Genomic DNA, 22,726 nt, shown 5'->3' with positions numbered 1-22,726 from the left:
AATCTAGCTGTTTTGTGATCACTAGTATTTTATCTTAAAATCCTTTTCCAATGTTGATATATGAAAAATTCCTAAATTGTGAATGACCTTCAAAACCGATACCATTTTAAAAGCAATAATACTAGAAGGGCTATTGAAAACTCCTTCAAAATAATAATAATGCTAATAATAGCAGCCAAAATATAAATAAATAAAGAGAGCAAGAGGGAACTTTTGGAGTGATGGATATATTTAAGGGTCAGATTGTGGTGATGGTTTCACAGGTATGTACTTATTTCAAACTTATCAAGGCACATACAGCAAATATATACAGCTGTTTGCATGTTAGTCGTACCTCAATAAAATGATTTGAAAAAAGGAAAAAGAAAGAAGGCTCTGGGGTACCTGGGTGGCTCAGCTGGTTGAGCATCTGCCTTCAGCTCAAGTCGTGATCCCAGAGTCCTGGGATCAAGCTCCATGCAGGGCTTCCTGCTCAGCAGGGAGCCTGCTTCTCTGCCTGCTGATGCCCCTGGTTGTGTGCTCTCTCTCTCTCTCTCTGTCAAATAAATGAATAAAATGAAAGAAAAAGAAAGAAGAAAGAAAGAAAAAGAAAGAAAGAAAGAAAGAAAGAAAGAGAAAGAAAGAAAGAAGAAAGAAAGAAAGAAAGAAAGAAAGAAAGAAAGAAAGAAAGAAAGAAAGAAAGAAAAAGGAAGGAAGGAAGGAAGGAAGGAAGGAAGGAAGGAAGGAAGGAAGAAAGAAAGAAGAAAGAAAGAAAGAAAGAAAGAAAGAAAGAAAGAAAGAAAGAAAGAAAGAAAGAAAAGAAAGACTCCTTTAAAACAAGCTCTTCCATTTGCTAGAATATTGAAAGGAGAGGGAGAGAATGTGCCCACTTTGACAATTCCCGGAGGGAAGAAGAATTTGTAATTGTTGGAAATATGACAGAAAATGCTAAAAAGAACCAAGACAGAAAACCAAGACAAAGAAACTTGAATTGTGTTATTTGGAGAAGAGCCCCACTATTGCATTTCCAAATAAGTCTGTGTAATTGCAGACCTTTTAGTAACACCCTATCACCTGTGTTCCCCATTCCTTCAGCTGCAGCAATACCAGGTGATGTGACATCATATTTGTAAAGGAAGTATGCAATAGAGACAGTCTAGCATATGGACTTTTATCACCTTTCATGATAACTGTCGTGTCTGCGTACTTAGCCAGGCATTTGTGCTCGCCTTGTGCATGCATTATTCATCTTCTAAACAACCCTAAAATACAACTTCTCATTTTACAAACATGGAAGCTAAGATTTAGAGCCATTGCATAACTTTCCCACTGTCACAGAATCTGTAGAGATTGGGACCCAGATCTGTCTGAAAGCAACTTTGGGGTAGCTTCAAGCAATTTGTGCACTTCTGTCCTAGCTGAATGGATTACAGATGTAGCATCAAAAATAAATTGACTGGTGTTTAAGCCCAAGTCATTGTCAGTTTACTGCTCTGGGTTTTCTGTTTGTACTTTAAGGCTGTCAGTACTCATAGAAAGTGACACAGTTGCTTCTTTCCATGCTCATTTTGACACTAACACTGATATTAGGTACATCTCTCTGCCTTGCTGGTTCTCCAAAGCCCATCACATGTGCACAAAGCCATTAACAAAGGCTATTGCCAGTAGGCGATTCCAGGGCCACAGAAATGTCAATTAGAATCCTAAAGATTCTTAGAGTAGGGATCTGCAGGCAACTACATGCTTTGCCATGCTACAAAACTCAGTGCCACAGTGCCACTGGAGTTGGCCCAGATGTGTGTCAGGATTACAACACCCTTGTCTCAGCAGTATTTGCAGTGCCAGATGTCCAGTAAAAAGAGGTTAAAACCTCTGATCTGAAGCCTGTTTTGCCACCTCCTCACAAAGTGCCCTGGCGAGACAATCCTCTGTGATTACCTCATTTCATCACCTCCCAGCAGATACCAGGGGGCTTGATTTGCTGGGCTAGAAATCCTTTTGGGTGTCATGTGTCAGCTAAACAGGCTTAGTTACAATAGAGCCTGATTAGTTTTCACCTTGGCCTCATAAAATGTGGCATATGTATTAGCATAATGGATTAGGAGGAAAAGAGCATTCACTACAAGAAGTGAGTAAGTGTAGTCCTGGGATTTATACATTTGATCTTTGGTGTATTTGACTCATTCCAGCTTTTCAAGATTTGACACCTCCTTTCTCTCCTAAAATAACTCGTTTCAAATTCTCGCCTTTTTGTTTTTATGCTGATTTTGCCACGGTACCACACAGAATTTATAGACTTGATCTTTATAGCCTCTCTCAAAGGTGAATCTTCATACCACAATCTATTTTCCACTCTAAGAGGAGGTACTTAATGGACACAGACCATAAATGATAGACATACAGCCATTCTGTGAATGCAGAGCAAAATCAAAAGAAAGAGGCAGGATTTTCTCTCAGTTGATATACTGAAGGCCCACAGATGTGGAACTTTTCTCTGGTTGCGATACAGTGTGGCAGCATTTCTGCCTCCAACTCCATTCCATTTTTTAAAACTATTTCCTATATAAAAGTCATATTAGTATGCACCATGAGAGAGGTCAGACAGATTCATTTTAAAATCCCTAACTTAGGAGTATGAAGTCCACTAAAAAGTTAACAACCATAGGAATCACTGGATATAAAACATGACAAAATTAGGATGCTTAGAGTAAGACAAAAAAAATCTAACATTTGAGCATCTCCAACATGCCTGATACTACGTCATAACTGTTTACAACAGTATAAGTGGTAGCTACGTCATTATGAACATAAATGTCATCACACAGTATGGGCATGTTGGAGACATTGGCTCCCACTAATAGATACTTACTGGGTGGCACACATTGTGCTGAATGCATTATGTGCATTGTCTCAGATCATCCTCATGCCAATAGGTCCTTTCTTAGAGATACAGAAATTCTGTCGAGATACACAAATAACTTGTGGAGGAAACAAATGACAGAGCCTAGAATCAATTTATGGCTGGTGGGACTCTAAGGCCTGACCCTTCCCACCGTACCACAGGGCCTCTTAAGCACTGAAATGGAGTCAATATGTGGTGTTGGGAGAAGAGGGCAGGCAAAGGGAACAGTGTAAGCAAAGTCCTAGAGGACAGAAAACATAGGAAATGTTCAGAGAACAGACAGCAACCCACTCTGGTTTGGAACTTGTGGACGAAAATAGTGGGAGATAAACTAGAATGGAAATTAGGACAAGTCAAGAAAGTCATGGAACCTGGAATGAGAATGGGTACTTCCTTTGGTTGCAACAGTTAGCCATCAAAGACATTTAAGCAGAACAATATGACACTAAACTTTGGGACACTAGTCTGACAGGAATGTACAATTCAGACCACTATTTTGCCAACTTCCTTTGATCACAGCCAACAGTAAGAAATACATTTTTCATTGTAGCTTGGTACATACATATGTAGAACATACATTTCTAATTGAAACAAAATTTGTATAAGATAATACCTTTACTATACATACATGCCCATACTTTCTATTCTTGCTTTTTAAAAATAGTACTAATTATAATGGATTTTCATAATTTTAATTGGTTGCAATCCACAGTAGGAAAAACACTGGTTTGGATCATAGTTGGAAAAGATGGAAGGTGGGAAAACCAAGTATAGGCTATTGTGAAAATCAAAACTAGAACCAGAGAAATGGGAGGAACACATAGAAAAGATTTTCTAGAAGGGAATGAGTTAGTAATTCAAGACACTAAGCTGACAACCATTAACAGGAGTTGAGCAGTTGGGTGGAGAAACTGGGTTCCTAAGCGAAGAGAGGTTCCAAGAGGTATTGAGCAGGCATTTGAGAGTGAGAACCTGTAGCCCAAGGTAGACTTTGGAGCTGGAGTATCATGTATTGCCATCTGTACAGAGGAGTAGTTGAAGTTGAAGATGGTAAATAATGTCCAAATGAGAGAAGGGAGAGTCCAAGGATAGATGCTTTTGAACACATGTTTGGGGAGTAGTAGAGGAAAAGGATACACAGAAGGAACCAGAAAAACAAAACCACAGCAGAAAAAGCAGAACAGTGCAGTATATGACCTTTCTGTCTGTCTGTCTGTCTGTCTCCCTCTCTCTCTCTCTCTCCTTTTTTTTTTTTTTTTTTTTTTTTACTTTTTCACTTTTCTAGTATAATCATGGCTTTCCCAGGCCACAGCAGACTGAGAGCAAAACAGTAACCAGTGATATAGTGTTAGCTTCCACTCCATCTGTTAGATCACTGGTACTTGTGCTTTTCCTTAAGACCTCTGGCCCTAGACATCTCCTGTTGTGTAACAAACTACCCCCAAAACACTGGGGCTTGAAACAACCATGCTATTTCATTCGCCGTCTTGTGGGCCAGGGATTTGGGAAGAGTTTGGCTTGTTGCTTCCTTTCTTCTCTGTATGGTCAGCTAAGGCAGCCAGAGCTAGATGACCATTTCCAATGTGGTCTCTTGACACACATTTGGTGCCTCAGGGCTCCTTGGCATTTAGCTCTCATCCTCCAGGGACTCTTCATTAGGCCTAGGCTTCTCATTAAATGGTGGCCTCCAGGTCATCAGACTTCTTATATGGCAGCCCAGGGCACCAAGAACAACCATTTCTAAATACAGGAAGAGGAAGTTTTCAGTTGCCTAAGCCCTGAGTCCCAAAACTGGCCCAGTGTCACTTATACCATATTCTGTTGGTCAAAATAGTCACAGAGCTCATTCAGATTTAAAAGGCCACAGACTTTCCTGTTCAACCAATTCCAGAAGTCTATACAAAGGGTCTCATGTGGGCTCAAGAGCAAGAGGGCTAGTTAATTTGTGGCCCAACATGTTCTTCCTCCAGGTTTGGGTACCCTGTTGCAGAAGGGCTCCTGCAACATGTGAAGCCATGTGGGAGGTCTTATCAGAGACCCTGCTAGAGGGCCTGCCATCAAAACACCACCTCAGGAGCACTATCTCCCATTACTGTGAAAGCTGTTTATGTTCACAGCCACCCCTGCTGCTAACTGCTTCATTTGGGTCAATGCCTGAACTTCTGGAGCTCCAGGTACAACACAGCCATGCTGGGTCTTGTGCCAGAGTGTGTAGGTGTATATGTGTTACAGTGTAAGTTTAGAATCCCTTTTGTTACATTATCTTGTTCTCCAGTCAAAAGCAGCGTGTGCTTTAACGTCTCATGGAAATGCTATATGAAAACCACTCTTCTTGGACTTATTATTTTTTTCTCCATTGATTCTGCTTTCAACAGGAGTCCCCAGAACTTAGACTCAGTTTCTATGGGCCAAAGGAGCAATCTCAATGACAGACAGCACTCTGACCCAGGGCTGAGGCATTGTTATTAAAACAAGTGAAGGTGCCCAGATGGCTCTTCCCTTGGGATGCATTTTGTCCCAGGAGGCTACACAGGGTCTATGAAAATGGCTTTGATAGGACTGCTTTTTCTGGTCTTCTCATTGTGCCCTAATGTGTGTTTCTTATGTGAGCACTACTTCAAATCAAGCAGGGACCCCACCCCAACAGTGAAGATCTGTTTCAAGCCCAACGACCCCACCCAAATACCTGAGGCAATCCAGCAAGCATTTCTTCTCCAGCCCAAGCAGCTCAAGGTTCTTCCTGGTCTCATCTCTAGTGGCAGAGTGACTAAGAGACACATAATTCTCGTTGAAAGCATTCATCACCTTTGTATTCATTGTATTCATTTTCTACTAGTGTGATATCCTCTCTCTCCCCAGTGGACTGTAAACTCCACAAGGACAGGGAAGAGCGCATGTGATTCAGCCCAGTATCTCCAGCACCACCCAAGTACCGCTTAGCAACACTCCATAAATATTTGTCACATGAACAAAAGAGAATGATTGAACAAATGAGCAAATAAACAAATGAGTGGTCTCTCTGTTCTACATCTTTCCAGAGAAAAACCTAAATCCGGGCCTCTGTGGTACTATTCAATCCCATCCCAGAATCAATGTATCAATTTTTTTTACTGGATGTTGGGAAGTCTGTATTGAATATAACTTAATTAACATGTTTCACTTGTTTTATAAAATTACAGTGTAACTTTTTGAAATTCTGAGACCTAATCGCTTTGCATGATTTAATGCAGGCTCTTTAAACTAAAGGATGATAATTATGACATGATGTTTACCTTCTTACAGAAGTCATAAGCTTGTGCATTCACATAACTACCAGGGTCTATATAATTTAGGTAATGGGCCTATTTTTGCTAAATTGTCTGAATAAGTATGTTGGATTAATTCAATGACATATTCTTCACTTCTACTTTGTGCTACAGAGATGCAATAATACTAACATTTACTGAGGGCTTCCTATGCACCAGACCCATATGTAAGCTCTTTACAGACATTATCTCAATTTCCACACCAGCTCAAAGAGAGAGCAGCATCACATCCCTTTATACAGATGAAGAAACTGACACTTAGAAAGATCCATGCTCAACATTAGAGAACTACGAAGTAGCAGAACCTGGATTTGAACTAAGATTAAAATGTAGATTTAAATACTTGATAACCACATCACATGATACAGAATTGATTACAGTTCATATTTTCAAATTCAGATGACTTTGCAATATTCACGGAAGTCTCAACTTTATAAATATCCCTTATGAATCTAGTTACATACTTGGATTCAAATTCTTGCTATCCCTGTGACTTCGAATAAATCTCACCGGGGCCTTTCCCAAGAACCAGACACAGTTTTCATTGAGAGCTAGGCCAGATGAGCGTCTCAGTGAAAAGCAGTCCTATGACCCAGAGCTGCTTTTCCCCTCTGCTGGCTCTGTATTGAGCTCAGTTTCCTTGTGTGAAAAAAGATGGAATTAAGAAAATCTACCTTGGGATTATCATAAGAATTAAATGAAATAATGTGTATTAAATAAAACTCAATGCCTGCTAAGTAATGAGCACCCAATATGAATTGGTATTGATGTGATCATTTTGCTGTTGAGATTAAAGTCTTGTGAATACAAGACAGATCTATTCCGTATGACCACTAGAGGAGAAAGCACCTCAATTTTGTAAGAAGCCTAGCTAGAATTGGTGAAATTGGCTTCACTACATTTACTGCTGCATGGTACCTTTTTACATATGCAGATAAGCTAGTTGAAATCTACCTATAATCCCTCAGGACTCCCTGTATTTGAAAGACTGGACTTGATAAAAATGAGCAGATTCGAGCTTACATTTTCTCTTCTCTTGTCTGTAGCCCACTCTTAAGCAATAATATAAACAGAAATCTGGCAGCAGGAAGCAAAAAAGAACAAAAATAAAACTGACCTCAAATACCACCCATACAAGCTGAATAATTAGACCTAATAACCAGAGTTAGCTATATTTTTGAAGTCAATTTATTACACATCAATTTACATATCTTTGCAATTGATTTGATCGTTTGATCAAACTTTTCTAAATGTCATAATCGTCTGCATTTTTATGTATCATTTTTTATTATCCAAACCAATCCCATGTTAATGTTTGTTTCTATGAAAATATATGTTAATGTCAGGAGACCAGAGTAGTGATTCACAAACTGAGTTCTTCTCCAACTTGCTGTGTGGCCTCTGACAAATCAGTTAAGACTGTCGGGTTTGTTACTTTATATACAAAACATGGTCTATGATCCTCCGTGAAAATCTATGCAGGTTAACTGACTCTCAGTAATTGTTACAAATCATTTAAAAATGCTTTTTAGCAGGCTCTGTACCTTGATTGCCTCAACTTTAAAATGAGTCAACTCTATAAAGAGAGTAGCAACTATTTTCCTGGTTTGGATCTTTTGCAAGAGAGGAGCATAGTTACTGCCCCTTCAAGGAAGTTGTCTGAAAAGAAGGCTAAGGTGAAGGACATATCTGGCACAGAGCAGGACACTAATGTGATGTGCACTCAATAGGAAAAAAAAAAAAAAAAAAACAACGAGTGAGAGAGTAGCAAAGTCACACCCCCACAGGCTGGCCATGCCAACCTAAGCAAGGCAAAAATGCTTCAAGGCTTCTGTTTGGATGCACAAACTGAATGGTGATGTGGCACGTCTAACCTTTCAGGAGATAATGGTGAAGGCCAGAGCTGAGCCCCACAGGGCCTGAGATGAAAGGGAAGAAGAACATCTCTGTGGCCGTAATTAGCCGGGTCTAGACAACCAGTTGGTTTTCAAGGAACAGGCTCTGCAGTCTCTAAGAATCTGCCAAACAACTTGGGCAAGAAAGAAAAATAATAATGAGGCAGAAACCACTTGACAGCCTTTTTCTTTTCCTTTTCCTTTCTTTCCTCATCTCTCATCTTCCCTTCCTCCTTTACTCTTCTCTTGTGATCAACATGATCACTGGCTGGCATCCGGCGTCATCAGCAGAGATGCAAAGGAGTGAGGGAGGTGAACACATTTGCAAAAATTAAGTGGGAGAGAGCTTTTTTGCTCTCAGATAGCTCTGACTCAGCCAGTCCCTTTAGCACGGACAATTCTTGGGTGATTAGACAGACTCTGGGTGTGCCGCTGACAGTTCTTTCCCTGAGACAGGCAGAGAATGGCACTTTGTTTTGTGTTTCATTTTTCACTCCCACTACGTTTGAGAAGACTCGGTTGGTAGGGACCAAGCTTTTCCTTGCCTACCTAAGACAATGCAATCAGCATGGCAATAACGTCACTAAATGTTGAGTCTCACCTGGTGAAATGTGATTTAGGTTGGCTTTTCCATGGCCTGTGATGATGCAGAACAAAACAGTGCGAAAGCTCCGTCACAGAGGAGGCAGCCCTTGCTGCTCCTGGAGGTACAGTGTCCACAAGTCATTGATGAGCTAGCTGCCAGAGAACACCCGGGTGCTCTCCCCACTCACCCAGAGAGAACACATGCGCTCGAAGAAGCACACTGAATCGTTCACTCAGATGATGTGAAGAAAAACACTGCCCAGGGACTTAGCAGTTTACTTTTGTAGCTGCTTTAGTCGTCATCCGGAGATGAGAGCCCTGTGCAGTGAGGGGGAAGCGCACAATCTTTTTCCGCGTGTATTAACTGCATTATTCTGTGATCCTGGTCTTTCCTTCTGGGGGTGTGATTGTCTCCTCTGTAGGACATAAAGGAGATTCATTTCCGGCCACGCAGCAGGGACAGAGCATGAGGACTGTGAGGGCTCACTTGTCACAAAGGCCTCGTCTCAGCGACACTAAACGTTTCAAGGCTGTCTGCAGAGAGTTTGTAAAGTCAGGGAGTTCGAAGACAGGATAAGCATTTCCATATCAGCACAACAAAGTGTCCCTCTAAGAACTTTGAAATGGAGAAGATGTTTACAGGGAAAGGGTCTCCTAGTTTTCCGAGAAGAAAACTAGATACACATATAAAAATACTTCCCCCAGAGTTAGGTGGCAGCTTTGCTTTTGCACAGAGGAGGCCAACAGTAGGAAGGGTGCCCACTCAGAAAAGCATATTCAGAAGAAAAAGAAAACATTTCTGAAGGGATGTGTAAGGCAGGCCTGCTGGAGCAGGTGTCTTCTCAAAGGGCTCTTTGCGGGTATTTTTAAAAATCCTGCAGGAGCTGCACATCAGGAGCTGGCCGGTCACTGGTGACATACTGAGCCTGGAGTTCTCTCCCCACGCAGACCAGGCCTGCCACTCAGGGTGCCATCTCAGAGCCCAGGCCGAGCACGAGATTAATATCCAGAATGCCCACTCATCTCCAGGTTGTCTCTTGAGACTCCTTCACACAGATAATGCACACTCCAGAAGTGAAGCTGAATCAGCCTTCGATGAAGCTCATTGGTTCTCCATTTAACTCCAACTTGGCTGTTAGCCTAGATGCTTCTACTCAGGACCACTTGAAGTTCTAGCAAGACCAAAGAATTGGTGCCTTCACTGCCTGTCGGTATATGCCTAATCCTCGTGCAGGAGAACTTCAGGTCCTTAGAAGCCTTTGGGGTGTCTGAGATTATTTCTCTTCTCAACTAAAAATGCAGAGGGGAGTGACTGCTGGTTTTCCTCCATCTGGGCTAACCAGACCCAAGTCCATGAACCTCATAGTACAAATCTAAAATCTCCTTTTTCGCTTGGCCTGGCTAACCCAGTGGAAAGGAAAACTTGTCTTTCTGCTTAAGCATTTTGCCTTCCATGCAAAATCCTTTCTAGTATCTCCACACATGCCCAGGGACCTGACATAATTGGCTGCTTTGGAGACATCTGAAATATAAACATCAGAAACACTCCGCCCCTCTCCTGGGTCATGCCCTGTGCCTGCAGCAAGTCTGCTGGGGCTGATTGCTCAGGTTCATCCTGACTAGACCTGCCTGACTGGGAGTGTAGTTTACACATACAAAGCTAACTGCTTCCACAAAGGGCTACTTGAGGCCCTAACAGAAATGTGAAAAATCACGCAGGTAATCATGTAGAGCCCCAAATTTACTTCTTTAGCAAAAGTACTATAAGAGAGGAACAGGGCAGAGAGTTGAGGTTGGCCACCAGGCTGACCTTCCTTCCTGCAAGCCCTTTGGGAAAGTCTGAGTCAGCAAGATAAGAGCTCACCACAGAATGGCTGTGGTGTGTGGGACCCCCAAGGCAGCCTGCATCCATTGTTACACATTCACCTTTCTGCTACTAAGTAAAAAAGGCAAAGCCTGTCGTTAAAATATTCATCCCAATCACCTTGCAGTGAAATCCAGCCCTCTCCTCTGGAGGAGAGTGTGTCTTATGCTGTGCATGGTGACAAAAGCTTAGCCCAGTCATTTCACCACCAACCACTCTCAGAATGATCAACAAGCTAGTTTGAAGGTAAAGAACCTTTGGACTGCAAAATATTTTGCTTTTGCTTTCATAAAGCAGAACTTCTAACAAGTGCTAGTGGTGACTTTGACATCAAAAGGCATATAGAATTGGGGCACTTGGGTGGCTCAGTCGGTTAAACTTCCAACTCTTGATTTCATCTCAGGTCATGATCTCAGGGTTGTGAGATCAAGCCCCACCTTGGACTTTGCACTGGGCATGGAACCTGCTGAAGATTCTCTCTCTCCCTCCTCCCAACTCATCTTCCCCCTGTGTGTAAGCACACATGTGCACGCTTGCTCTCTCTAAAAAATTAATTAATTAATTAAAATTTTAATTTCTTAAAAAAGCATATAGAGTTAACAGTCCATTTATGGAGGTCATGCCATTAAATTTCGACTATAAGCAAGATCTAGAAATCATCTGTATACCCATAAATGTTGAGACCAGTTTTTTTTTTAAATGTAGTACATTCATACTGTGGAAAGCCATGAAGTCACAAAAAAAAATGATATACATCTTTAAGGGCTAATATGAAAGATGTCAAAATATATCAAGTCAAAAGGCAAGTTATAGACCAATACATATACTATTGAGTACTATTACTCTTATGTTTAAAAAATTATCTGTATAGGGCAACCTGGGTGGCTCAGCAGTTTAGTGCCACCTTCAGCCCAGGGCGTGATCCCGGAGATCCGGGATCGAGTCCCACATTGGGCTTCCCACATGGAGCCTGCTTCTTCCTCTGCCAGTGTCTCTGCCTCTCTCTCTCTCTCTCTGTGTCTCTTATGAATAAATAAATAAAACCTTTTTTTAAAAAATTATCTGTATGTTTGATATGTATAGAAAGTTTTGAAAATCTCCAGAAGAAAATGAATGATCAAAGTGTGGGCCACAGTAAGTACAAAAATTGAGTGTGTATAGAAAGGTTATAGCAATTTGATATTACCACTACATCCAAGTCAGTGATCTGTTGAACTTATTTTTTTTTAAATGGATTGGTATTCTGCATGCTTTTGGGTCCTTTTTCTGTAATTGTTCTGATAATTAATTTTTATGGTACTTTACAAAAGTATTGGTTTGTGAGGATTGAAAATAAGGAAAAATTATTCCTTTACCACAGAACATTTGAGAAGCACTGTTCTAGGAACACAAGCAAAGAATCCTATTTACACTTTTACTTCACACTTTCCATCTTTATATATTGTTTGAATTTTCACTTTGAATATGTGTTACTTTTATGATTAAATATTTTAAAATGTTTAAATTTATTTGTGAGAAATGATACCAGGTTAATGGTTTTATATAGCACACCTTTCTTGATTCATATGTTCCAAAGCCTCAATCTCAGGGTCTTTTGTGCCTTCTTCATGCTGAAAATAGTCCAAACTTCACAAAGAAACATTTCTTTGGGAGGAAGGCCAAAGGGTACCACGAGAAATGGGAAGGCAGTGACCAGTTGAGAAAGACTCCTCATATTCTGGAAAAAAAAAAGTTTTCCACATCCTTAAACACAGCTGGAGGAAGATTGTCTCTCACAGATGAGAGTGCTAGGCTCATGTCTCATTAAAATCTCCTCACTGGATTACAGATCCAAAATCCTCTGGGGAGCCTTGTGCACCACGTAATGTTTCTCGCTTTGCATCTTCAATTATGCAACTTTGATTTAGCTGACAGATGTGAAGCAGTGTGCATAGCCAGGCAATCCCCTGGTGGCCACACATGTGCAGAGGGAAGCAACAGAGCACCGTCTTCCAGCTCCATCTGGCACAAGCTTCCAATCACTCAGAATCTTTCTTCTCCATCCACCTTCCCTCAGCCTGTACCCTCCCCTCCTCCACTCAAGCCCTGGCAAGGACTAGATGGACACACCTACTTTTACTCAAGCACCTCTTCCTTTTGGAGAGACTCCCAAGGCAAATGGGAGTGGTGTGCCAATCTGAGAGACCACCTTTTTTATTATGGGATGGCACCACCCCAGCATTCCATCAAGCTTTTCAGTATAGAAATCGGCCAAATCCTGGCTCCATCCCAAGCTATGACTGCCAGGACCATATAGACAAACATCTGGCTGGATGGTTGGAAGCACTTGGCTCAGCTGTGCAGGAAATCCACTTTCAGCTCTGAATCCCAGGCTCTCATTTGCAGTCTTAGTAGAAATGCCAGGCCTCTACACAGAATCCACTCAGCCTCGAGGAGGAGAGAGACAGCTCTGAGCTCATCACCAGAAACATCAACTGATGGCTCTATAGGACAGATAAGTTGCCAAGCCCCATGAGAGTGGGGGGTCTCATAGGGATCAAGGACTACCACCACAGGGTACTGACAGAAATGGAGGGGAAAAAAACCACATTTGTGAGTGTGCTTGTGTGTGTGCACACATGAGATTCATGGGATTGTTCTATGTGCAAAATGCCCACTTTCTGAATACAGGGTTAGTTCTTCATGGTGGATGGTAACTGCAGATCTTTCTTAGGTATCACACTGTTTCTTCAATGAATAGGGAACTTTACCTATGGCTGGATGAAAACTATTTGGTGTCCAGTTTTTCTAAAATATGGTCAGATAGCAGATTTCTCCCCTTTCATTATTATTTAATATAAGTGGGAGTATGGTTTGGACCACGGTTGTCAAGGGTTGAGACTAAATTCAAGTTAACAGTCATGATTATTGAGTGTGTATTGTTGTTAGGTTTTTTTCATCTCATTTCCTCCGTTCTTAGCACACCTGAAAAACATGTATTTATTCCTTCTTTGCCACATATTCTGTTATTGCTGGTGAAATTTTTTTCTGTGAGACTTCTTGAATTCTGTGGGAAGGTATAAAAAGAACAAGGAGGTAAATTTGATTCTCCCTTATATTAATAGTTTCCTCCCTTGTTTTCCTCTTGGACACCGTCTTTCTCTGACTTTATATTACTCTGGAAATATTTTAAATGCTCACCGTGTATATGCTGTGTGGTTTGGTGTAGTAGACAGACCCCAGGCTTCAAGATCAGAGACAACTGGGCTTCAGTCCCATCTCAATTACTTCTTAACTATGTTGATATGGATAAGTTACATAGGCTCCAAGAGTTTTTGTTTCCACATCTATAAATAAAGATGAAATAAGATTACATATGTTAAGCAACTCTTATTAAATCTTATTTCCCTCCCCTTTAATGTACTTGGAACATATTTGCTCCTACCCATCCCCTTTCATTCTATCATAGTCTTAAAGAAGAGGGGTAGGTTTACAGAAGCAGGTTACATATTTGTGTGTGTGTGTGTGTGTGTGTGTGCGTGTGTTATACATATACATAACAGAATGGCGTGAATGAAACAGAGCTAAATTGGTCTTTAGCCATATGAATGGAAGTATAACATTTAGAACATTGAGGCAATGGTCTGGCCCTACTGTGTCCAGATGAGCCTGTACTGAGTGTGGATTTTGGTCCATTTTGGTCAAATAATGAGAGGTCTGAGGCCCTGTCATACAAAAAGCTAAGGAGTTAACTTAGAGAAGAGAGGCATCAGGGTGCTCAGTGACCATCTTCAAATATTTTGCAATTCCTTAAGAGGACTGGAATGGGACTTATTCTATATTTCCTGGTGTATTAGTCTGGGGTCTCCAGAGAAACAGATACAATAGAATATACACATACCTATAACATACAAAGATTACAAAGAATTGGCTCATGAGATAATGGAGGCTGGTAAATCCCAAATCTGCAGAGCTACTGTCCCACTTCAAGTCCAAAGTCTGGAAGAAGGAAGAGCTGATGCTCCCATTTAAAGGCCATCAGACAGAAGAATTCTCTTCTATTTGGGGAGGGCCAGCCTTTTATTCAATTCAGGCCTGCAACAGATTGGATAATACCCACCAACGTTATGGAGGATAATCTGCTTTACATGGTATTCTGATTTAAATGTTAATATCATCCAAAAACATCCTCACAGAAACATCCCGCATAATATTTGACCAAATTTGTGGCAGTCAGACTGACATAAAATTAGCCATCAAATCTAGTGATCAGAATCAATTGAAAGTCACCTGAAAAAAAGAAAGAAAGAAGAAAGAAAGAAAGAAAGAAAGAAAGAAAGAAAGAAAGAAAGAAAGAAAGAAAGAAAGAAAAAGAAAGTCACCTGAAAACAGAACTAGGCTTGAGGCAAGAGGGTCTGTCGCCTCAGGAGCAAAATTACTCAGGTCAGAGGGGTACTCAAAAAAGGATGTGGGGTCCTGGCATCTAGTGTCTGATCAGGAGCCAGGTGATGTCATAACAGGGACATTACAAAGAGAAATCAAGCTTCAGAAGAAAGGACTAAGGACCCTAAAGGGGTCCAAAGATAGTAGTGATGTCCAAAGATAGTAGTGATGCTATAATTCTATATTTAATATTGACTTTTCTTCTGGTTGGTCTTACCAAATTACTTGATATTAAGTCTTCAATACAGTGAGCAACTACTATGCATTGAGTTCCTATAGGAAGAAGAACATGTCTGAAGAGCATGACCTAATTTTATAATTAGATTTTAGAACATCTTAAGAGACTACCTTGGAAATCATGTTTTCTCCATCCTCCTTATGTGAAGAAAGAAGCAAAAGTTTAGTTACAAACTGCTGCCTTGGATTCTTCCTTGTTGTAATTTTTTCCTAAAGCTTTCCATTTCTAAATTTTTTCTCTCTTCCCATAGATTTCGTCTTCTAAATACAAGTCTTCAGCTGAGCAAGTATCTTTCCAATGAGGTTTCCCCTAAAGATCCTATCATATTACTAGCCTTCTCCTATTCCTCAGAGCAACCAGTTACCCTCCTGCTTAATTTTCCTTATCCTTATAACTTCTCACACTTTGGCATAATTTTTTTTATTGTGGCAAAATGGATGTAACATAAAATTCATTACTTTAACAATGTTTAAGTGTATAGTTCAGTGGCTCAGTGGCATTAAGTCTATTCACATTGTTGTGTAACCATCACCACCATCCATCTCCAGAACTCTTCATGTTGCAAAATTGAAACTCCACAACCATTAAATACTAACTCCCCATTCCCTCATCCTACGGTCCCTGACAACGACCCCTCTACTTTCTGTCTCTGAATTTGACGCAGTATCTCACATAAGTAGAACCATGGAATATTTGTCCTTTTGTTTCTGGCTTAATTGATGTAGCACCATAATGTCTTCAAGATTTATCCATGTCAGGGTGTCTGGGTGGTGAGGTCAGTTAAGCTTTCAACTCTTGGTTTTGGCTCAGGTCATGATGTCAGCATCATGAGATCCAACCCCACATCAGGCTCCATGCTCAGCACAGAATCTGTTTCTCCCTCTCCCTCTGCTCCTCCCCCTGCTCACGCTCCCTCTCTCTCAAATAAATAAATAATAAATAAATAAATAAATAAATAAATAAATAAATAAATAAATCTGCCCTAATAGGGGTAAAGTGGTAGCTTATCATTTTTTATTTGCATTTCCCGAATCATTGGTGATATTGATATGACATCATTTTATTTACTTGTTTATTATGTTAATTGTCTTGTTCCCCAAACAGGATGTAGGCTCTGTGATTATGGGAAATATGTCCAACTTGTTCACCATTTATCTCTAACCCAGAGGGCCATAACTAGCACATAGCAGATACTCAATTATTTGTTGAATGAATGAATGAATTTACTGGAGCGAAAAATTCAAAGTCCAAATATGAAATCCAAATTAATTTTCAGGTACTTATTTTTTATGCCTGAGATAATAAGTATTGTAACCTTTCCATTACTTAGCATTTCTTGGAAAATGAGAGAAAAATATATTTGTATATTTGTGCCTTTCCTGCCTCAGGGACAAATATGCAGATTAATAAAATATTGTACCTGGATCATTCTAGCTTATAGACTTGATAATTGACAAAATCATAGCACATTTGCTATTTCAATGACCAAATTATATGTACTATTGGTAATTAGTACCTGGCTCAGGTAGTAGGTGCTCAACAAATACTTGCTGATAAGTAAATGAATGATCCTGAAAATATTAAGCCATTGGTAATTAAAAATAGAGACTATATGGGAGGGACTTGAAACTCCTTAGGACAGAGCCCCAGATGGTGGCTTTGGTGGGAAGAATAAATGATGAGTGGTAATGAGTGGGTCATTCAGAGGTCTTTTGTCTTCAAAACAAGTCCTCAATTTAGAAACTAAATCTGTAGGGGGATCCCTGGGTGGCGCAGCGGTTTGGCGCCTGCCTTTGGCCCAGGGCCCGATCCTGAGGACCCGGGATCGAATCCCACGTCGGGCTCCCGGTGCATGGAGCCTGCTTCTCCCTCTGCCTGTGTCTCTGCCTCTCTCCCTCTCTCTGTGTGACTATCATAAATAAATAAAAATTTATTAAAAAAAAAAAGAAAAAAAGAAACTAAATCTGTAGCCACACTCTCCATGCAGTGTCGCTTCTCTAAAAATCAATCACCTGCAGAACTTCAGAGATGCCTGAGTTCTTTGTTGTTGGTTCATTCCATAAAGCATAAGGAAGGTGTTTTCATACGTTCCTCAGCTCAAACAGCCGTAGGTGTGGTCCTGCTTGCTTTACAGCAGGGGCTGCTTCCTGTTGTACCTGTTCTGCAGAGGGCACAACTATTGGCAGAATGAGAGAAAAGTACCCTCATTTAAATTTTGTTCAAGTGTTTAAACAGTGAAAACATGCTTTCTGCCAACCACAATTTCTGCTAGACTTGATAGACAGTGGTGGAATGAAATATTAATTTCTTTTGAAAAGATGTGGGCAAGCTAATAATCTGGTTTTGGTGTGTCTCAGTGTTATTCTAAATAAGCCCAAAGAGGAAACCAAAAAGTAGCCCTCAGAGGAGCAAGGCAGCCAGCAGGTGTTGGGGGAATGCAACCTGGGATTCTATTCAGCAGGGACTGATGGTAAAACTATCTATAGCTTCCTGGTCTCAAAGGCCAGAGATAGCCATGTCAGAGGCATGGAGCACACTTGCAATTAGCATTTTTTCACTGAAAAAAGCAAGTACACTCTAGAATAGAAAATGGAAGAAAGCGAGGACAATTTCATAAAGTTTCTAGAGGAATTACCTGATCAAATGGTACTGAGTACTCTGGCCTGATTCCTAACAGATAGACATCCAGGTAAGAGCAGCCCTAGGTCATTAACCTGATAGGCAAGTTTTTGTTTTTGTTTTTTTTTAATTTTTCAGTTTGTAGTTCTTGGACCTTCTGCGTCAGAATTAGGGGTAGTATTAAAAATACATATTATTGAACATGCACTCAGATCTACCAAATCCAAATCTCTGGTGGTAAGGCACGGGGATCCTTTTTTTTTTTTTTTTCAGGAAAGGGTGAAAAACTCCCTCAAAATGCCCCTCAAACTTTGTTGGCTAGAATTCAGTTACATGCTCACATCTCATACTATTACAGGTGAGGAGAAGAAGACCAGGTGATTAAATCAATCATGCCAGGGTTGGAGAGAGTTCTACTTCCCTGAGCACATGGCCTGGAGAGTGTGAACACTAGAGTCAGGCTCTGACAGCATGGGGAAGAGATGAAGCCTATGTTTCTTCTGTTGCCATTTCATGAAGTCTACTCATGTTAGCTGGAGGAAGTACCCACAACTTTCCTCATTGATAGCCATTTTGGTGAAGCCTACGTGATTCCAAAGAAACCAAAAAGAATTGACATTTGGTAGGAAAGTGAAAAAGATTGATCTTGGAATAGTTTAAAATACCAGATACAAGTTTCTATTCACAACACTGCCAGACTGAGTCAGTGGGAATACAATGCATTTGTTCTTTTGTTCCACAAATATTTGCTGAGCACCTATTATATGTCAGGTCCTATATTTAGCCCTCGGGATATGTCAACAAGTAAGATAAACAAAAGCCCCTGCACTTTCTTCATGAAGCTTACATCCTAGCGAGAGCAACAAAGAATAAATAAAGCAAGCAGGTAAACAATAAAGCACATTTGAGGGGGATAATTCCCATAAAGGAAAAGAAAGCAGGCAGAAAGGGTAGGACTCAAGTCGAGGTGTTGCGATTTTAAATAGAAGAGAAGTAAGGTCCAGCCTCTCTGAGAATGTAATTTGGTACAGAATTTTTTTAAAGATGTTATTTATTTACTCATGAGAGACACACAGAGAGAGGCAGAGACATAGGCAGAGGGAGAAGCAGGCTCCCAGCGGGGAGCCCGATGTGGGATTCGATCCCAGGACCCCAGAATCACCACCTGAGCCGAAGGCAGAAGCTCAACCACTGAGCCACCCAGGTGCCCCAAAACCCAGCATTTTAGCCAACTAAGCAGAGACTGACGCCTGAGCACTAGAGACACAGTCATAGAAGGAGCACAGGAGCAGAGGCGGATTGACATTTCCCAGTGGGTCAGACACCGACTCAACCCGAGAACAAAGAATCAAGCACAGTGCTCAAGAGCAGAGATTTGGGAGTCAAGTAGACTTATGTTCCTATCCCAGTTCCTCCACTTACCAGCTGTTTGACTAGTGAAAAAATTGCTAACGTCTCTAGGTCTCCCTGGTTCTTCCTATGAAATGAAAAGAGTGGAAATCTATTTCATGTAAAAATTGAATGAGATAATAATTGTAAAGCATTTAGCACAAGGACTGCTATTTTTGTTTCTAAAGTTTCTCTCAGTAGTCTCAATTCTGTTAGAATCCCAAGCTGTCATAATGCTACTCCTTGGGGGCCTAATGTAGTGAAATGAAGGTCTGTTAGATCAGACTGGAGTTTGTAACCTGCAAAAAACTCTGGTCCAAGGCTTTGTTCTTTAGGGTGCAGACAATTGTTGAGTTGCATTTAACTACAATGCCACTAGGGGGCACCTCAAGAAATTAATTTTGAAGCTTACTGTAATAACTGGCAGCCATAATGAGTTAATGAACTTCTAAATGTGACTTACACTTTGGGAGTGGCCTGTTCAGTGCACTTAGTTCACAACATCTTTGGCCTCAACCATGTATAAGTTGATTGTAGCAGAATTCCACAACAGGGTGTGAATTCCTAAGGTACTGGATCATACACTTAGGTAAGATTCTATTTGTGAAGGACATCTCTAAATTCTGAGGTTTTCTACCTTAGTTATGTCAAGCCCTGCTATATCAAGCTATTAAATCAGTCTACTTATTACAACCATGTACCAACTCATTTTCATAAGCACTTGTAGAGAAAGCTGACATTAAAAAAAAAATCTCTATTCTGGCAGTAGTGCTTTGGAATTAATTTGCTCACCTTTTGTGCCAATGGTTTTTCATGCTGGGTAAACAGCTAACATATGGTTGAGCCAGAATTCAAACCCAAGGAGTGTGGCTCCAGAGCTCACATTTCTACCCACTATATCATATTGCCTTACTGACAGATAGCATCGAATTAATGCTAAATGCCAGAGGGTGGTGATAAAGAACAGGAGTGGCTATTGTCAAGCAATCTATAACCTGGGTTAAATATGGTAATTATGTGAATAATGCATACTCTAATCAATTAAAAATATACAAATCATTTAAACTGTGAATATGGATCATGTCTGGGTCCTATCTGTGTACATAGATCTCTATACATGCTTGCCTATATGTGTAGGTGTGTATGAATAAGTATATAGTTAATTTCTCATTTGAATATAATTATGTTCAATAGATATTATCTGAATGTTACCATGTGCTAAGCACATAATGTAATATGAAAGACAACATCTTGGCCAAGTATTGTAGGCAATTGTAATCTCAAGATTTTTGTCTACCATCTCAGAGCAGACTTCTTGGAGAAAATTAGGGTCTTATGGATTTGGGGACTACTAGGACTACTGCATCAACATTTGACCCTAGAGAAATGTGTTTAGCCTAGTGCCTGGAACAGAGAATACTGAATGAATGAATGAATGAATGAATGAGTGAGTGAATAAATGAATGATAGTTACTTCATGAATGGGAAGGACAGAAATTAGAAACACAGAAGGTAAAAAAAAAAAAAAAAAGGAGGGAGTTAGTGAGAGAATGGACTAAGTAGAATGGATGAAGCAAGGAATTCCCTCAGCGGGCCATGTTTAGCAGAGAGCTGGTGGGTGAAGAGATCTTTTGACTCCACCCTCAGTACTTCTTTTCTGGCTTTCAGTTCCCCTCCAAGAAATAGTGTTGCCTTGGTTGGTTTTGGGGTTTTGTCTGTTCGTTCGTTTGTTTGTTAAGTCTTTTTCCTCATAGTTGCCGTCCACAGGAGTGAAAGACTGCCCTTAAATGGTTTTTAGTTCCTAATGTAAATGTGTTTATCTTAATAGGCAAGGCAATGTGCTGTCACTGAATATTAATACACTTTTTCTACAGTCAGTTCTTTTTTTTTTAAGATTTTATTTATTTATTCATGAGAGACACAGAGAGAGGCAGAGACAAGCAGAGGGAGAAGCAGGCTCCCTGCCGGGAGCCTGATATAGGATTCGATCCCAGGACCCAGGATCACAACCTGAGCTGAAGGCAGATGCTCAACCACTGAGCCACCCAGGTGCCCTATAGTCAGTTCTAATTAAGTCTCTTCACAAAAAAAAAAAAAAAAGTAAGTCTCTTCACTTATAGATTAAGGAGCAATTAACACCACACTCTACCCACATGATTTACTTCAGTCACTTCTCAAATATCTTTTTTGCTCTTTCTTTCCTTAGGGTTTTCCATCAGGGTTCTGGTTCTTATATCACGCTAATGCCTTCTTTGGGCTGAGCTGTGCAACATGTTTAGAGCGTCCAGCACCCAGCCAACTTTCCAGGGAATCAAGCCATAAACCTACCTCCTAAATGATACTGACAGCTAAACTAATTTTTCTGTATCTTAGAAAAATCAAAGTTGTAGTTTATTTTAGACATATCAACAAAGTTTAATTGTCGTGGTAAAAATCATACTCAAAGTTCAGTTAAAAACGAGTGTTCAGGAAAACTTTAAAGAATCCCTCCATACAGCATATAATGAAAGTGGCATGGTTTGGGGTAACAAATATATCCAAGGACCATATGCAGAAACTTAATTCAATTAATTCTCTGTAATGAAAAATAATAACTATATTGTTTGTGCTCGAAGATCTGATATGAGTTGAAGCAGGGAAAACTTTTGTTTGTTTTATGTTACAGTGTTAGCTAAAACTTTTGTTGTGTTGCATTGCCTTGAAGTTCAATTGCTGGTTTTAAAAGACGAATCTGTGTCACTTAGTCTTTTAAGCTGTTTTTCCTCTCCTTTGAAGGATACATAGTTTTTCCTCTCTCCTTTGCTTAAATGAAAATGGCCCCAAGATGCATGCAATTTTGTGAACTTCAGATTGCAGATTCCACATAATTCAAATAACAGAGCCATGAAACTCCACTCTTTCATTTGGATTCTGTGAACCACTGAGACTTGTGGAGAATAAATGATGTCAGAATAATGCCCTAAAGGTATAGCGTCGGGGCCAGAATCCTGCCCTGGGATGTACACGACCCATCAAGCAGTAGAAGAAGCCTTGCACTCATAACCCAGGGCTGAGTGCCGCCCTCATTGTTTTAATTACAGAGCTACAGTATGTGGGTAAGAAACTTGGATTTGACAACAGCAGAAGAAAGAGGATATTGTATGCCTTCAATCAGCTTTGTATTAGGAGATCCTTAAAGGGAAAATTATGTGAAAGAAAGAAGGAGGACGAAAACAAACTAGCAGGATCCCTATTTCAATGTAATTTGGAGAAAATGACTGATTTGGGTTGGTCATGTTGCCAGCACAGATGACTCAAGGCTTCCAAACAAGAAATGGAAATCAGGAGGATGCCTGAAGCCTGAAAGAAGAACAAATTGTGAAGATATGATTGACTGTAAGGCTTCAGAATCAACTGTACCAAAGATGAGCTTGGATCAGTGCCCAGAACAGAACTGAATGGTGATGTTCATTTAGGTTCTGACTGTTGAAACAAAATAAAATGTAGTAATTGTGCTCTGTTAGGTACACAGACGTGTTAATGCTTTCC

The 22,726-nt window shown here is 40.4% G+C and overlaps 1 protein-coding gene and 1 long non-coding RNA gene across 11 annotated transcripts in view; one reads left to right on the top strand and one right to left on the bottom strand.

Moving 5' to 3' along the window:
- Window positions 1–22,726, top strand: part of SLC25A21 (solute carrier family 25 member 21) — a 470,013-nt gene that overhangs the window by 389,910 nt on the left and 57,377 nt on the right. The gene's annotated exons all lie outside the window — the stretch shown is intronic.
- Window positions 12,081–14,600, bottom strand: LOC112657713 (uncharacterized). The gene is made up of 3 exons (XR_003135238.3): window positions 14,411–14,600; window positions 13,711–13,856; window positions 12,081–13,576 (listed from the first exon to the last, which is right to left on the bottom strand). It is a non-coding gene; the product is annotated as an uncharacterized LOC112657713 (long non-coding RNA).

The sequence above is a fragment of the Canis lupus genome, chromosome 8, assembly GCF_003254725.2.
Source record: "Canis lupus dingo isolate Sandy chromosome 8, ASM325472v2, whole genome shotgun sequence".
Taxonomy (NCBI): Eukaryota; Metazoa; Chordata; class Mammalia; order Carnivora; family Canidae; genus Canis; species Canis lupus.
Note: the sequence above shows the minus strand (reverse complement) of the source record. Positions and strands in the feature narration are given on the sequence as shown.